Source organism: Galeopterus variegatus, unplaced genomic scaffold, assembly GCF_000696425.1.
Source record: "Galeopterus variegatus unplaced genomic scaffold, G_variegatus-3.0.2 Scaffold768, whole genome shotgun sequence".
NCBI lineage: Eukaryota > Metazoa > Chordata > Mammalia > Dermoptera > Cynocephalidae > Galeopterus > Galeopterus variegatus.
In genome coordinates this window covers 370,101-389,074 of record NW_007726879.1, presented here as the reverse complement: position 1 = coordinate 389,074, position 18,974 = coordinate 370,101, and the positions used below count along the sequence as shown (strand labels likewise).

Below are 18,974 nucleotides of genomic sequence, written 5' to 3'. Positions count from 1 at the left end.
CTTTTGTCTTTTTCCGTGTCCGGCAACGGATCACAACCCTCAGTGTTGCCCCCGTACCGGACCGGGACCGGCAACGGGATCGCAACCCTCGGTGTTGACCCCGCGCCTCGCTCAGCCAGTGAGCGGGAACCGGTCTGCATGTGGGATCCGAACCCTTGGGCGGGAGCGCCGCCGCGCTTCCCAAGCGGCGCACTTATCCAGTGCGCCACTGGGCCGGCCCTTAATATTATTTCTTTGTGAAAATTCTAAGCAAATCAATAATTTTGCATTCTGAAGCAATGTCTATCCTTTAATCATACAAAATTTTAGATTTTCTTCTCTTTAGCATTTTATGTAAGCTTCTTTCTAAGTACCAGTTTTTCAAACCTCAACATCAGATGTTTATAATTGTCTTGTAGTTGTCCTACTGAGATTCCCCTTATTTAATTTTTAATATTTTATTTTAAAATCTGAGCACAATGAAATAAATACAGATTTATTAAAGTGATAATCTTATGTTTTCATCATCTAAGAAATTTTGTTATTATCAGATTTTTGTTTATTGAGTTCCACATGTTTTTGAATCTTATTTCCCTCCTAGAAACCAAATGATCACAAGATACTGCAATTTTTAGAAAGTCATCATTACTGCTACTTTTTTTCTGCTTCCTTGTATCTCTTCCAGCCCCAATTAGTTAGAGTCAATTTATTTTACTAAACTATGACAAAAATGTCATCAAGGTAATAACTGCTTTCTGGTTACAATGTAGTTCTGTACATATTATTACACAAACATTGACATGTGTTACTTAAAATATTCCAAATGATATTTTAGAAATAGTTGATAATTAGTAGCAGTAAATATTATTGATAGAACCATTTGAACAAGTTTTTTTCTGTCCAAAATATATCAAAAGGGACACTTAAAAAAATGTAGGCAAATGTTCCAAGAGCAATATTGTGTAAATGTGACGAAGTGCTGCATTTTTCATTGATTTATCAAAGCTAAGTTCCCCCCAAGATAACTTTTTAATAGTGATAACATTCAGAAATTTTTATAGAAAAAAAATGTCTGTGTCCAGTGGCTTGTGGTGAAGTCCCTGGCTGTGAAACATAGCCTTATTATGTATTGGAAACAGGTATGTGTGATCTCAATCTCCAAAATTATGATAGAACATAATTTTGGAAACTGCCACATTACTATTCACCATATTCGTCTTTATCCTCCCTTTTAAAAGTCTTTTTCATTCTGCTTCCCAGTTTTGAGACTTCTCATGAATGATGTAACTATAGGTCTTAGAAAATGATCTTTGTTCCTTGCTGCTTACTAAATCACATTAGTAGCTTGTATTATAATGAAGAACATGGTCTGACTAGATCTAGCAATTTCTTCCAAGCATCTGATATTATTTTCACTTTTTGCACTGTGAAACAGCTAGAAAACAATTTTAACTGCTCTTAACCTGCCAATGGCTATAAAACAGTCAGTTGTATTTATTTATTGTTTGAGTAGGGTCCCTATCTTTAATACCAGAAGCATGTTCTTCTGATAGTATATTTGGCATTTTTTCTTTTCTTTTTTTCTTTTTATTCTTTTCCCCTTTTTGTCTTTTTTCGTGACTGGCAACGGGATCGCAACCCTCGGTGTTGCTCCCGTGCCTCGCTCAGCCAGTGAGCGGCCGGTCTGTATGTGGGATCCGAACCCTCGGCGGGAGCGCCGCCGCGCTCCCAAGCTGCGCACTGTAGCAGTGCGCCACCAGGCCGGCCCCTATATTTGGCATTTTTAAGCAACAGTTTATTTATTTTTGGAGGAACTCGTGTTGTATAACTGTAGATGTTTCTTTCAAAAAGGCTAAGGATTTATCACTCAGCACTCTTTGCATTCAAGCTATGAAGCTGTAAAGGGATTTTCTTTTACAATATCTTACATGTAACTGAAGGCTTTTCATTTGCAGTAATTATGTGGCTGTCTCATGATTCTGTCAAGCTTGCCATGTTTGTCTTGCTTTCTCGTGTAATCTCAGTGACATGAGTTATAATATTCAACCACACAGAACTGGTAAATAACCAGTCTTAATGCAGTTAGAAAAAAATCTTATGTAAACTCTTCATATTCTTTTAAGCATGCTTCAGAAGTACATGCTATTTTGTTATCTTTTAAATATTTAATTATTTATCATCACCTTATTCACTCAGTTCGGTAAATCTCATCAAATAAAAAATTAAACTCCTGCATCACATTCAGGAGAAGAATTGTAATAAAGGGTTTATTTTTCTTCTTTTGATAAATGTTATGGTTGTTAATGTGCATCTCCAGCTCTCATTTGAGCACTAAATATGTCAACTATATTTAAAAATCATCATGTAGATGTCCAAAATTTTTTGAGATGGAGGAAAAAAAAAGATCCAATTACCTTTTTAGTGGCTATCCAGTTATGCTAACCATAATAATAATAATAATAAATAATATAATAATAATAAATAATAATAATAATAATAATAATAATAATAATAATAATAATAATAATAAAATTCAACATCTTAAAGGACGCAAATTTATTTTAGAAAATGGCTTTTCTCCTTACCTTTGCCTCTTATTAAAGTTTCAATGTCTAGGCCTGGCATATGATAAAGAAATGTCATTATCATAAGGCATTGGTAGATAATACAGAAAACTATAGCTAATTTATATTTTAAATAAGAAACTATTAATGTAGGATACATTTCAATTTAATATAGCGCCAGTCAAGAACTTGGATCCTTAAAGTGTGATTTGAGCAAGTTATTTAATCTTTCTTATACTTGTGTAAATAAAAAGAGGTAAGTTGCAAAGCTTGGAACAAAGGGATTCTTGAGCCTTGTTGTCTTTCCTGAACTGTATTTAGGGACAGGGGACTGGTCCTCTTCTCAACTGTCCAAATCCATTACAAATTTATTTATCTACATCCTATTCCTTGCCCTCCCCACCACCTCACCACCTTGACCCTGAACTTGTCTCAGGGAGGTAAGGTACAGGGAAAACTTTTAGGATAAACCATTATATTTACTTGAAATACCATAATCTCTAGCTGCTTGCTCCAATGTATGAAATCTCTTGGTCCATTATATTAAATACTTTTGATTTAGAGAATGATGGTCCCATGAAACTTAGTCATATTATCCCCCCCCCATATATGTACATGTCAATAGAGTGAAAGGTACTTTGAGATATATACTTTCTCAACCTAATTCAAAACACAATTATGTATCCAAGTTGAAGATAATAATAAAATAGCAATTGTTTTATTACACCTCTGATGCATGTCATTGAGTATAGGGTTTATGGCAGAGATTAGCTTTAATTTATTCTTCCACGTCTGCTGACCCAACGATATTCTTCAATGTTTTGCTTAACTTAATAGCCTGGCCCTACCCACAATACAGCATGAAAATATTAAATCATTTATTATTTTTCTAAACATTTATCTTTTAAATTAAAGGCTCATTTATTATAAAACTCAACTTAAATATGGTGATATATTAATCCAATTCTGATGCTTATGACAAAATACCTGGAATTGGGTGATTTATAAGAAAATAAAATTTATTACTTACAATTCCAGAGGCTGGGGAGTCCAAAGTCCAAGGAACTCATCTGGTGCGTTTCTTAGAGGTGACAGTGACCCAGGGATCTCACATGGCAGAAAATGGCAGAGCAGACAGCAGAGGGAAACTCTCAAGTGCTCTCCTTTTAAAGCCCTCAGAACCATGCCCCTGACCATAACTATTAATCCATTCACTACAGCGTGGTCCTATAATGTAACCACATCTTCAAGGCCCCACCTTTCAATTACCATAATAGCATTTCCCACCCTCAGCAGTTACAGTGGGAATCAACCTTCTAATGTATGACATTTGGGGGGGAAACAATTCAATCAATCCATATCAGGAGATTTTATATAGATAGATAGATAGATAGATAGATCTATCTATATATATATGACTGTACTTCAAAAAGTTTGTGAAAAATAGAATTAAAAGATAGTATGAATCTTTTCATGATCTTTTTGAAGTATCTTCATATACATATCTATATACAAACACACAAACACACAAACACAGGAATATCAGAAAGAACAAGACTTCAACAAACAATGACCTATGGATTCTACTCTTTATTCTATTTCCTTTTTTTATATTTCTTTTAATTTACTGATTTATATTCAGGGCATCTACTAGGTTCTAGTCCCGGTACTGGTGTGAGGTATACAAAGATAGGTGTAACCTAGCACCTATTAAGGAGGTTATTCTCTAGTAAGAGAAGTAGACAAGTTAAAAAAAAAAAAAATCACATTGAGATAAGAGCTATGACACAAACGCACAGGGTGTGGGAGCATTAAAACCCGAAATGGGGCAGTGGAGGGAAAAAAATGTGCCAGAGAAGGACAGACGACATACTAATGAAGAGAGAAGAAAAGAGGAATAAGGAAGTGTATGGTTCTCCAAGCTTCAGGAAGAGAATGGAAAGCCAGATGGACTGGGTTTAGATCCTAAAGGGTGGATTTAGATAGCTGTGCCATATTTGAGCTAGCCACATGCAATGTATGTATTTGTGGTTAGCCTGCCTAAACACAAAATGATTAAAATGGGTGAGCAAAAGCAGGACTGTAAAAAGAAAGCAAATAATTTTTTTCATCATTACATGTTCACCAAAAACATGTTGCATTTTTTCCTCTTATTAAACTTTCACTCAAAAGATAAAGTGATTGAAGCTGTTCATCTAGTTAAATGAATGACAGACAGAATGAAGCATACAACTCTATGTCTGATGTAACCATTTAAGAGGGTCTAGTTAGGAGCTTCATAATTCAAGGGTCATTTGAGCAAAACATCTGTGCAAATGATTTAATTCTGGTCTACTCTTTGTCTTTATTAAAAAAAAAAATACATGGACAAATTATAATCATCAAAGGTTTTTCCTAATCCCACATGTATCACCAGACACAAGGAGAAGATTCAACCCATAGGTGCATTACCCTGAGAAGTAGGTTGAGCGAATGGATTACATGTGCAGTTGATGTTAATGAGCAAGCTTCTATTTTTTTAAGAATTTGGTGGGATAAAGAACACTCAAAGCAAGTTGTTTTCCCCAGCCTATTTCCGCTAAGTGAAAGACAAATTAAAACAAATCAAACCATTGAGTCTGAGGTAAACTCTTTACGGAAATGAAAGAAATAAACCATGGAATTAGCACCCTCATTACATGTCCAAAATCCTGAAAGTATCAGATAAAGGCAAATAAACTTAGAAGAAAATGGGAGCTCAGCAGGAAATGAAGAAAGGAGACTCTTAGGAATAGATGCAGACAGGTATTACTATTTTGATTAAAAAGTTCGGGCTTGAGCATACCTTCTCTTGTCCAATTTTTATAAGTATAAATAAGAAAGATATACCTTCTTTGCTTTATTTCTCAGAATAGCATTTTTATTCAATCATTCAAATCTATGTTGAATGTTTAATGTCTGTGTTTCTGTACAGGACCGATTAAGCTTACACCTAAATTTTGCCTTCAGTACAGGAGGGACACCAACGTGCAACAGATAGACCTTTTTTTAGCACAGGTAACATAAATAGAGGTATCAATCAATTATAGCAAGAATGCATTAACAGTGATGAATAATTCTTCCTATTTAAGCCGTTAAAGATTTCACCAAGAAGGAGTTAAGGTCAAAAATCTTACAGTATGAGTGTGAGTTGAATAGGCAAAGATAAGAAACAGATTTCATTCAGAGGAAACGGCATGGGGAAAGGCACAGATGTATGAAAAAATATATGCTATATTTGGAAATGACAATAGTTTAATGTGTTTTTTTTTCTGAATGTTACTTACTTAATAACTGAGAACCTTTAATGAATGAGAGGGGACACAATTGAAAATTCAAGAGAAAGAGAATCATGAAAATGGGACAGGGAATTAGATCTCGTACATAGTGTGTGAATAAAAAGACATCACCAAGATGGAACACATGGGATCTATTGCAGATAACCTGAGAAATAGAGATGAGAAATTTGAAGGACTTTCATCCTAATGGCCTCAGTTCCTATTATGAAATTGGAAGCAAGGCCATCTGTGGACAATGTGGGAGATCCGTGGAGGTTTGAGGTGAGTTACAAAAACTTGGAATAGTTGCTTCTGGGAATGGTTAACTTTGGGATAGGTGTAATACCAGTCTCATCTATGTTTCAAGCCTAAAATTTAAAAGACACAATTATGAGTCCAGTTTTTTCTAAAGAAGAACCTTAGACCAGCTGCTGCTGAGAGCAATTGCTTTTCAAAAGGGAAGGTACTTTAGACTTGTGTTAGCATAAAAAATGACAATTAAGCCATTACAGAAACTAGCAGTTTTTCATACTGACCTTTTTATTTGCTTACCTTGAATATAAAAGAATGCTTAAATTGGTGAATTCAAAACTCATTTGGTATGAGTCCAACAATTTTTTTTTATAATTTGCATTCAATGAATATTACCATTGATGTGTTTTTGTCTAGAAATGCAATGGATTTGACATTTTGGAGGTCCTACAGGTATTTGCAACCCTTAAGCTTTATATCACTGATGTCATCAGAACTTATGAAAATTATCTATCTTAGTTGAGAGACTCAGTGAAGTAGTTTATATTCACTGTCTTCTTATCCTCTGTATACAATCACAGCTTATCCTCACTACTACTTTGAAATAGATCTTTCTAGGATCAGCAGTGACTCATTTTCAAATCCAATGAATTTTTCTCGTAGAGTAACAACTAAATGAATAGCATCTGTAGCTATACTTCCTGGGTTGAATTTTGACTCTGTGACACACTCACCAGTGTAACCTTGGGCAAGCAATCTAACTTCTCACTGCCTCTGTTTTTCATCTCTAAAATGAAGTTAATAACTGAATCCACCTCACTGACTTCTAAGGATGTTTGTGTTAAAGTTACATTAGCTGCTATAACAAACAAACCCCAAGTTTCAGTGACAAAATAAAACCAACCTTTTTTAGCTTTCATAATGTTCCAATGTTCATATTCCTGTTCTGCAGAGGTTGGGGGTGATGGAAACAACCACTCATTCATTTGGGCCCCAACTTGCTCACAGCTCTGCCATCGTAAATGACCCAATTATTGGTTGGGATTGATCATGGAGGATCAATCATGAGAAGTTTTCATGGACTATGCTTGCAAATGGCTCTCATCATATTTATGTATCTTCTGTTTGGTAAAATTGTCATGGCCAATTTTTTTACAAGATGGGAGGCTGGAACATGTTGTTTGCCTTTGTGTTCAGGAAGGGGAGGAAATGAGATTGGTGATCTGCTAGAAATTTTTATAAAATTGCACACTTCTGGATATCAAATATAAATCAACCTCCTTTTTAAAATATAAAATACACTTATACGCCCTCTATGGGAGACAAATTAAAGTTCCATCCAACTATTGCATCCAAGATCTCTGAATCTAACAAGAGTTCTTTCCATTAGTTCTGGATTCGTTCCTCACAGTCTGGCAACCGATGAATTAAAGAGACATGTTCTCCAGCCTGGAAGCAGGATAACCACAATAAAATCTGTCATGTAAAGGAGGGAAGAATAGAAAAAATACAGCAAATATTGACCAAAAGATAGCATGCAATCTTGGTAGACATGCTGAAGACTTCCCCCTTAGGGAGAGGGGAGATTCTTTGATCAGACTTTGCTCTGCTCTCTGTGAGGAAATTAGCTGTCTGGTGTTCCCTGTGGTCCCTGACTACTCTCTCAAAGATTTTTCTTATCCATTGCTTTCCATTGCCACATTTGCAAGGGGCATTAGGTAGACTTTCCTCCTTGGGAATACCACATCTGCAGCTCACTTGTTGCTTGTTCTAATTTGGACTGTAAAGGCTGTTGTAAGGCTCAGTCAAAGGCTTTCAAGTTTCAAACAGTTAAAAGTCTTTTTTCTTGTTATTGTTATTATTATTACTTTTGATCTGGGTTTATGGTTTCTTTCTCAATATTGTTTCCATAAAACCCATTGTACTTTTAATCATTTGCTTCCAGTGGTATGAAATCCCACTCAAATTTTTTCTGGAGTCATAGTTCTCAATATCTGCTCTATTTATTTGTCTACTTGTCCCATGTCTTTCTTTCTCTCTCAACTTAATCAAGCCTTCTTGAAGATTTATTGAAAGAAAGAAAAAGTGCCTGGTGGACTGTGCCAGGCTTTTGGCTGAGATAGTCTGGATGTGGTAGACATCACCTCCGTTCGTATTCCATTAGCTAGAACTCAATTTTGTAGCCACATACACTTCAAGAGAGAAGGAGAAGTGATGTCCACTTGTGCACTCATGAAAAAGGTTTTGGTGCTCAGCTAGTAGTAATCACTGCCACGAAGACTGAGTGAGTTAAAACATTTGTCATACATGGAAGGATATATGGAACAAAGTGCCAAATTAACATTTCCAATTATTATTCTACAGTGTGTTATATACTACAAAGGTTAATACTTATATTCTAAAATCTGTATTACTTTCAGTTCTCTTTCTGACCCTCAGACTACTTCATAGCTTTCTTTTCCATCTTTTTGCTGTCCACACATTAAATGCACATTACTCTTATTGTTTTGTTCTTAGTCATGTTTTTCTTGTTAGTCTTCTCTCTTTGTAGGTGATTACATATTGGACATAGCTCTAACTACAATTCTATAGTGATGATTCTGAAGAATACCCATTAATCCCTGATCATTCTTGAACTCCAGTACAAAATTCCAGATTATTTGTTAGATATCTTCTCTGGGATAACACAAGTATTCCAGGCTTACTATATGAAAAAAAAATGTACACATTGTATTCAAAAACTTACCCCCTATTTTGTATGTCTCCTTATTAGCATTAGACTAGAAGCATCAAAATTTTCTTCTATGCCTTTCCTTTTCTTGCTTCCAAGTTATATTTGGTAATTTGTATAGATTCAAATACTTAATGGTTTTCTTATTGCTTTTGTTTTTCTATTTCTTTTGTGACTTTCTTTTACTTTATTTTTTTTTGTCTATTAAAATAGGCTCTAGCAAGTTTTACTTCTTACAGTATCTCGACTCTGAGATACTAATTCATTGTGACCTAGTGTTGTCAAACATAAGCTACTTTAGTTATGTTTTCTCTGCTGTTCTCTTAGATGTTAGTGTGCTGCTTCTTTCTTATAGCAACTTCCCTTTCATCTTCTCTCTATTTGGCAATTTCCCCATGCCTTCTGGAACCCAATTTCATAGTAAATAAACTTCCCACATAGTGACCATCTTCTCTCAATGACCCTTACTCCCTAGTGTTGTAATTGACACTTAGCACTCTACTGATATGTTATTTCCTCTGCAAATAAATCAAGAAGAGGTAATTTATTCTCACATGCCCTTCCTTACCTTAAACTCACTCTCCTGTACCACCACCATGTTATTACTTTCTCAATGTGAATATATCCTCTGCCCTTGAATGAAATCCATCTGTTGCTTCAAAGCCTAAGCCATCAGAGCATATTACAGATTAAATGTTTGCTCCAAATGTTCATGTATTGGAAACTGGACCCTTATCATAACAGCTTTAACAGAGTAGAAAATCCAATTATAGTATTTAAAAGGTGGGGCCTTTAAGAGGTGATTACATTGTGAAGACTACGCTTTAGGAATGGATTGATCCATTCATGGAGTGATGTGCATGATTCTGATGGCTTTAGAAGGAGAGCAAGTGAGGCGGTTAGCTCTCTTGCTCAATCTGTTTTTGCCATGTGACATCCTGGTTGCCGGGGGATCTGGCAGGGAGTTCCCACGCAGAAAAAGGCCTTCATCAGATGCGTTCTCTGGATGTTGGACTTCCCAGGCTTTGAAACGGTAAGAAATAAATTTCATTCCTTTATAAATTACCCAGTTTCAGGCATTCTGTTGTAAGCAGCAGAAACAGACTAATACACAGCATTCTACCCTGTGCTCCTTCTCTCCACTATAATCTATCGTCCAATGGATCATTTCATGACACTTATTGAAGACTGTAACTTGACCCAGTGCATCATTCTTCAATCAAGTCTTGTGTATCATCTAGAGCCATATTAAACATCCATTTGGACCACATTAGTCTCTTAGTTACTCTGCATTTTCATTGTTAGTGACTTCCAAACTTCCTGTTACTTGAACAACCATTTTCTAGGTTATACTCTTGAATTTGTCATGCTATAACTGCTTTACATTGGAAATATTAAGCTTAGTTATCTACTTGTTTATAAAGACATCAACCTTGTATTAAGCTGAATGTCCATGTTCTCTACTAGGTTAGATCTTCTTCCCATTTATACTTCTCCTGAATATATTATTAACTCACCTTACTCTAATTTTAGCTCAAACATCACTTTTTCTCAAAGATTTTCCATGGTGTCTTTTCTTACATTTAATCTTCCCTCTGGTCCTTGCTTTCTTTATTAAACTTCAAATTTTGTTGTATTCATATATCTGTTTTTCATTTCATCAGAGTCTTCAGTAATTTTCTTCATATTCAACTCACTGTTAACACTTTCTTCAGTCTTGTTTCCCCTCTCCCTTCACTCTGAACTTCTAAATCATGTAGTGTTACCTTTCTTAAATACAAGCCTTATGCCATTTCCCTGATTACAGCTTCTAAAGGCTTTTGCATTGTGATCGAGATGCAGTCCATCAACCTGGCCATGGTTAACAAGTCTCCGAAGGAACTGCTCCTTGCTTTTTATGCCTTTTGCCTTTTTACATTCTCATCCGAGTTTGCTAAATACATTTTGCTTTCCTCTTTTCACTTCTAATAATAGTGACAGCAATAACAACAAATAACAGACTCTCATCTCTGCATTTTCTACGTGTGTTTTCTTATACTAGTAACAATTTTTCTCCATGCTACATAGTTCTTAAACATGCATTGAAGACCTCAGTTTAGGGACTTCTATTAGTTTTGTATTCCTGTTCTGACAAATTACCACAGTGTCTTAACACAGTACAAATGTATTACCTTAGTTCTGGGGGCCAGAAGTCCAACATGTGTTTCAATGGACCAAAATCAAGGTATCAGCCATGCTGCATTCCTTCCAGCAGCTTTAGAGGAGAATCAGTTTCCTTGATTTTTTTCTTAGCTACCAGAGGTCACCTACATCCTGGCTAATGGTCCCATTTGCCCATATTTAAATGACCTTTTTGATTACATTGGGCATACCTGATTAATCTAAGATAATCTCACTGCTTTAAAGTCAACTGATTAGCAATCTTCCTTCCCATTTGCCATGTAACTTAAGATGTTCATAGGCTCCAGGGAGTAGGATGTAGACATTTTGGGGGAGGCCATTAGTCTGCCTACTCAGTATCTGTTTCTCCAGGAAACCTTTCCTTACTCTCCAGTCTAGATTGTTATCCCTCATAGATGTTCCCAAAGATGATCTTACTTCTAAAGTTTTAACATCACTTATTATATTATAGTCCAAAGTCTAAATATTTATTTTTCTCCACTGCTAGGCTATAAATTGGGTGATGGCAGAGCCTGTGACTATATTGCTCACTGTTATAATACCCATGCACATAGTACTTCCTAAATGAATGAATACATTGTGCAGAGGGCCTACGTTTGAAGGTAGAGGACCAAGCTAATGATATGGAAACCAGCTAATAATTCAAATTTCCATTTCCTGATTTACATAAAATATAAAATGTTATGTATCCTTTCTGTCTTCCAACATTATCAAATGAATAGCATTAGCTAAAAATAAAAAGTGTATTGTGAATTGACAAGCATATTAATAAAAATATAAAGTGCTATTGAAACTTAATTTGGATCCATTTACTTCCTTTCTCAAAGGTCTAGTTATAACAATTAGTCTAGAAAATAAATTTCATATTCTCTAGCATTATTTTAAGATCCTCCATCATCTGGTCTAAATTTACCTTTCAAAATGACCTCAGATTGTATCCCATAGGCACATTTTTTTCCCCAGTCAATTTAGATTATACTCTATTTCTAAATCATGCCATATTCTATTGTTCTCTGTAAAATGACATGGTACTAAATTTCACTGTAAAATATATTTCCAGGTATACTAGCATACTTACAGAAAATTCCCATTACAGACTCTAACTATAACAATAAAATTAATGACAGTGAGACATTTGCATTATTTCAAGTATTATATGTAGCTTTATATTCATTACGTTTCTTGATCTTCATTATAATCTCGAGTTTTATTTCTATTGTGCAAGTGAAAAATACTGAAGTGATCAGATTTCTGATGTCTATATTGTTTCATCATTCCAGAATTCTTTTTATCACTTTTAATTTACTGAAATACAAACAATCCTTTAATGTCTTCCAGTGCAACCTATTTTTTCAAGATTTAATTTATTTGTTTACTATTAATTATATCTTTTTCTACATTTTCACAGTATATAATTTGTGTGTGTATTTCCCAGATATTTTATTCTCCATTAAAATATCCTTTTTGATATAGTTTAATCCTAGAATAGTTATCAAGGTCTTTGAAGTATTCTTTTGAAATCTCAAAATGTCTATTACAAGTCATCCATTATAGTTTGAAAATAAATTAGATAATTTAGTGAAAAATACAAAGCTCTTAAGTGTACTAAGTGTCTCCTAACATCTCTTCTAACTATATTTTATTTTATAAAATTGCATTTGATGGATAAAAGGTCAACCAAGACATTAAATTACTTAGCTACAGTTTTTCTGTTTTTGATAATATGACTTAAAAAGTATTTTTCTATTTAGATTGCCAAGCATCCACATAACAGAAGCACAAAGCTGAAGCAATAAGAGGCCATCAAGGGCAGGCAAATCTAGAATAGAATTTGCCTTTTTTAGTAGCCATATATGTGTCTGTGTAATTTACATACTTATTTACACCTTAGTTTTCTCATTTGTTATAAAGGGATAGTCCAAGTAGCTCTGTATACCTGGAGAGCCTTCCCTACTTAAAAAAAAAAAAAAAAAAAATGTAAGTTCCTGTTAATATTTTACTGCATCCAATTTTATCACTTTTACAACTTTCACATTTACTCCCCACCCCCACCCCAACTTCTCTTTCTTTCTCCGGCTTTATCTGTGCTACCTATTTCTTTTCCTGTCATTTTACCTATTGACTTGGTATAAATGCATCACAATAAGACACTATCAAATTTTTTTCCATCTGATTCACTCAGCATCTTATAAACTTCTTTTCAAGAAGACATGAAAACTTGGAGGGGTCAGTTCCCTGTACATGAGTAATTAGATAGCTGATTTTCCCATCATATTTAATTACACATAACCCAGATAGGTCCAGCCAATTATACTTTTGCTTTTCTATTTTGAAATTGCTGCAAATTACTTGTAATTTGAGATCCCTATCTTAAAATGAGAATACATATGTTAAAAGTAATTTGAAAATTAAAACTTATTATGCAGTGTAAAGTTTGTGGTCGATAACATTAACAGTAGTTTTTGCAAGAATACATTGTTGAATTTGAAATGCATCTTTGAACTCATACTGAATAGAACAGCAATCTTGCCCAAGCAATAAGCCATGTATTCCCAGAATAGGTTATTATAACCACAAGTTGGCAAAGATTTTCAATTAAGTGTTAGAGACTATGAAAGAAATAGCCCATCACATATGATGTGACATTTCCAGAAAAAAATATCACCCATATCCTTAGCTATCTCCTATTACCTGATGGTACAAAATGAGATTTAATTTAAGATTTGGGCTTGGTATTTCAGAGCTTTAATTTAAGAAATTTTATCTTGCTCTTCTTTTCAAAACCTTTGTACCTCTCACATTTGAAAGTTCTCAGTAACTTTGGGAAGAATCTTTTCAGTAGAGAGCCTGAGAATATTGAGAACACATCTTAAGGTCTATTTCATTTCCTATTTCGAGGCACAAAGACAATTTATGATGTAACTGGATCCACAACTGAGGTACTCTGAAGAGTTAGAAAGGATGCTGTAAGTATTTCAACACTCCAGGGTAGAACAGATATATTTAGGAGATCACTGGTAAGATAAAGTATATATGTATTTTTTTCAAATATCTCTGGGGATAATATAAATGCATTGTTAGAAATTCTATATTTTGAATTCTCTTTATACTTTGATGCCATTCTAACATTTATTTCAGCTCTTTGAGATACCTGTATATTCCTTTTACAGTATCTCTAAATTATAGCTCATTTTCAACTATGTAGGAATTCTTAGGACTATTATTATATTCAGCTTTACAATAATGCAATTTATGAAAGATCAACATTTTCTGTTAATATTTGACACCACTTCAAATGTGAATAGTTACTTAAAAATAAAAAGAAAGGCCGGCCCGGTGGCGCACTGCTACAGTGCGCCGCTTGGGAGTGCGGTGGTGCTCCCGCAAAGGGTTCGGATCCCACATACAGACCGGCCGCTCACTGGCTGAGCGAGGTGCGGGAGCAACACCGAGGGTTGTGATCCCGTTGCCGGTCCCGGTCCGGTACGGGTGCGACACTGAGGGTTGCGATTCGTTGCCGGTCACGAAAAAAGACAAAAAGGAAAAAGATAAAAAATAAAAAAATAAAAAATAAAAAGAAATCATTATAAATTATTTTCATCTACAAGTTGACCTTAGAAATACAATTACATATCTTGGATTTTTCTGAACAGTCTTGATTTTAAATATTCTGTCCAATTATGCGACCATATGCTTTAAATTTATATTCAGAAAATATATGCCTGTAGGCATGTGAGTATTCATTCTACCGACACCTTTCCTATGAGCTGTGTTGCTCTGAATCTTTACAAACTATTTTTGATCTGCGATAATAGACTTTACATTTGTTTTATCCCTGCACTCTCTCTTTCATCCCAACTTCTCTATCTATCTGTCACCTTCAGTGTCACCAGGTATTTTACTTTTAAATAACCTAAAGGATCAAATCAACTTCTTATTATATGGAGAAGGTTTTTGTTTTGTTTTTATAAAACTGTAATAATATAAACTTTCCTACAGAATAAAGCAATCTTTATTCTGTGCCTACTGAAGATACCAGCAAAATAAGTATGTGACATTTGGTGAATACCATTTTTCAGATTCTGTGATCAATCTTTTATTAATATTACTTTTTAAATCATCAAAACAAGTACTATTGTTTCTATTTCATTTCTATTCTCTTTGGTTACAAACCTCAAACTGTTAATTATTATACTTTGCTGCCCACCACAGTTTTCTTGTTTGTTGGTTTAATTTTATTATGTACCTCCTTACATTGTACCTTTCAGTCAACTAGGATCAATCTTTGTTCCATCAACGTTTTCTGCACTTTCATTTATCCACATCTGTTCTCTGGTCTTTCCCTTAGCCTTGAATGTTTTTCTCACATTTCTCACATATGAAATCCTTGTCAGTTTTCAAGGTAAAATTTAAATGCTATGTCTTCCATGAAGACTTCCCTGATAACTGAGATGAAAATAAATGTCATATCTTTTCAAATTATGAAAATTTATGGTACTGGCACATGGAATTTTGTGTTTGCTGATACAGTTGATTGTCCCTCTTTCTAGAATTCTGACTCCAGCCCAGAATCAAGGAGAAAGTACAAGATAACTGAAACTGTTTTGTTTTTTAAGTGAAAGCTGTTAGGTTTTCTAATCAGGCTCTAGTATTGGAAATTGATTTATGAAGATAGTAAGGAGATGTGAAGAAAATGGGCAGCGGTTAGTTCCCTCCCTATTCATTCTTTTTCTTTTTTTGAGAAGTTAAAAATTCCTTATTTTTTGTTCCCAGTACCACTGACAAACTTTACAGGGCAATATACCTGATTTAATGAAAAGGAAAAGAAGACAGCGCTACAGCAGATAAAAGACCTCAGGAATGTACATCTAATTGATGCTCTGCTGCATTAATCAATAGCTGCACTTTTTGCCAGCTTTAGCTGTGAAATCCTGAACAAGAAGGGTTTGCTGTTTGAGCTGCAATAACTTTTCTGACTTTAGACCATCATTCCTTTTGTGGCACATTTTTAGAGTTTGTCTCAAAGTAATCTGCAGCTTTCCTGCAACTCCTGACTCTCTCTCCTGCTAAGAACTGTAGCCCTTTTCTGCTGTTTTTAGAACCTTCTGCTACCTTATCTACTACATCCACCACCAGATCCATAACCACCACCACAAGGACTGCCCAAGCTTGTTTCACCAAAACTAACCCCCTTCATTGGTCCATAATTTGATGGCTGCTGTCCACTATAATTTCCAAAACGATTAGAGTTCCCACCACCACCATAGTTACCAACCCCAGAATTTTCTCCTTCACTGTGACTATCATGTCCTCCACAACCACCAGTATATTCACAAGCTTGGTTTCCATATCCTGCTCCACTACCATCATAGCCACCACTACTACTGCAACTGAGAGTGCCACCATGGTTGCCACCATCACCTCCAAATCCATTATGTCTGCCACGACCTCCTCCATAACCACCTCTGCTGCCACCACCTCCCACAGCAGAGCCTCCTCTTCCACCAAAGTTTCTAACACCACAAAAATTACCTCTACCACCTCCAGAATTTCTCATACAACCCACAAAGTTGCCAGCTCCACCTCCATGACCTCCTTGTGATCCAGCAGACTGCATCTCTTGTTTAGAAAGAGCTTTTTTCATTTCACAATTATGTCCATTAATAGGGTGGTATTTCTTTTCTTTTTTTTTTTTTTTCCTTTTTGTCTTTTTTTCGTGACCGGCAACAGATCGCAACCCTCAGTGTCGTGCCCGTACCGGGCCGGGACCGGCAACGGGATCGCAACCCTCCGTGTTGCGCCGGCACCTCGCTCAGCCAGTGAGCGGGAACCGGTCTGTATGTGGGATCCGAACCCTCAGCGGGAGCGCCGCCACACCCCCAAGCGGCGCACTGTAGCAGTGCGCCACCGGGCCGGCCCAATAGGGTGGTATTTCTGAACAACAGTTTTATCAACTGTATCACGATCCTCAAAAGTTACCAAGCAAATCCTCTCCTTTTCCCACTCAGCCTGTCCTCCATAACTTCTATGCTTTCAATCTTGCCATACTTTTCAAAACAGTTTCTCAAATTATATTCTTTGGTATCTTGTTTAATAGCAGCAATAGAAATTGTCTTCACTGTTCGATGGGCACCAGACTTCACAGAATCCTCTCTAGAAACAGCTCTCTTTGTTTCCACTGCACGCCCATCGACCTTGTGTGGCAGAGCACACATTGCTGCATCCACTTCTCCACGAGAGGAAGTCAGCAAACCAAAGCCCCTGCCATGCTTGGTCTGAGGGTCTCTCATTACTGCACAATCTGTGAGTGTGCCCCCTTTCTCAGATTGTTCTTTTAATCTACCAGCTGTAGTTTCAAAGTTCACACCACAAACGGACAGGTCTGGGGCAGCCAGAGTCGAGCTGGAGGCGACCGGGTGGCAGTTTTACCTCCATTCTGGACTCAAGTCTTCCAGCTCGAGTTCAATATCCCTGTTCACTATGATCATGAAATCTGTCGTGGTTAAGCAATTAACATGTGCTAGCAGCTACTCATGCAATATTTCTTGACGAATTATATTGTTTATGTTGAAGATTAAACAGCTGCTTTGTACTGCATTATGTCTAATCTTAATTTAATTTATTCCTTCTTTGTATGTTTTGGATGTCATGAAGAGGGAAGAAGGATGGGAGAGGTAACTTTGATTTAGGGAGAAGATGAGCAGTAAAGAGCCTTGGGTGAGCTTTTCAAAGAGAGCTGTTCTATGATTGTACAATTAATGAGCTAGAAAAGCTGGGGGAAGGGAAGAACACTGAGTAAACAGTAACCAAGGGAGAAAATTATGAAAATTAGATATGACAAGATCATAATATTGCATGAAGTTGTCCATAACTGATAGTCTTGGCTCTTGGAGGAGCTTATTTAGTAAATAAATAAATGTCAGAATATGTTACATATTATCTCATATTTTTTTCCAGAAAGGAATTTGGGTTGATTTTGAAAGCTATTGCAATCATTTCTAGGCATACATAAAATATATTAGTATTGAAAATAGCAGACGAATATGTGTGTTAACTTTGTTGTGGTTGCCCAGTGCTTGAATTACTGTCTTGTTCACAAATCAGTGTTCTCAGAAAGCCTGTATGCCTTATGGTGCAATATTTTCTATAAACATAAATATGAGCTGCCTAAAGTTTTCTTGGTTAACCAAAAATTCAATGGGCAGAGAAAATTTTCCATGCAAATGCTTTGCATTCAATATATCATCCTCATTCTCATTAACCCTTCTCATTGTGGGCTTTTTACTTGGTGTAGTTAGAAACAGCAAACTAGTCCACTCAGAAGAGAAATTTTATTTAAAAAAAATAAAAATAAAAAAAGTGAGTCTGAATATACTAAAAACAAAAATAAGAAATAAGGAGGAATATACAGAAGAGATTGGCCACCACTGCATGTCTTTCAGATACAGTCCCTGAAGAGACTTCTGTAAAATCTGGTAATCAAAGTTTTCAAAACCACTACACTAGAACATGAAAATAAAATTAATGAGATTAATTTTTAAAGGATATAGCTCATTTTTATTTTGAAGATTTGTTTTGATTTAAATTTCATTTTTTTTAAAACTAGAATTAACTAAGTAATATTTTCAGATAAAAACAAAGGTATTGCAATGGATTGAGTTATGTCCCCCCAAAACTCACTTAGGCTTGAATTGTGTCCCCCAAGTTTTATGCCTTGGAAACTTAGCCCCCACTGTGACTGTTAAGAAGGTGGGAAATCCTATTATGGTCATTGAAAGATGGAGCCTTAAAGAGGTGATTGGGTTGTAGGATCCTGCAGTAGTGGATGGATTAAAAATGGTGGTCAGGGGCGTGGTTCTGAGGGCTTTAAAAGGAGAGGAGAGTCTGTCTTTCTCTCTCTGCTCTCTCTCTGCTTCCAACGTCTCACAATGTGAGACCCCTGGGTCACTGTCACCACCACTAGGTGGACTT

At 35.7% G+C, this 18,974-nt stretch overlaps 1 protein-coding gene and 1 pseudogene across 3 annotated transcripts in view; one reads left to right on the top strand and one right to left on the bottom strand.

Moving 5' to 3' along the window:
- The window catches only part of BRINP3 (bone morphogenetic protein/retinoic acid inducible neural-specific 3), a 396,539-nt gene that overhangs the window by 145,837 nt on the left and 231,728 nt on the right, over positions 1-18,974 (top strand). The gene's annotated exons all lie outside the window — the stretch shown is intronic.
- On the bottom strand, positions 16,099-17,365 carry LOC103590106 (annotated as a pseudogene).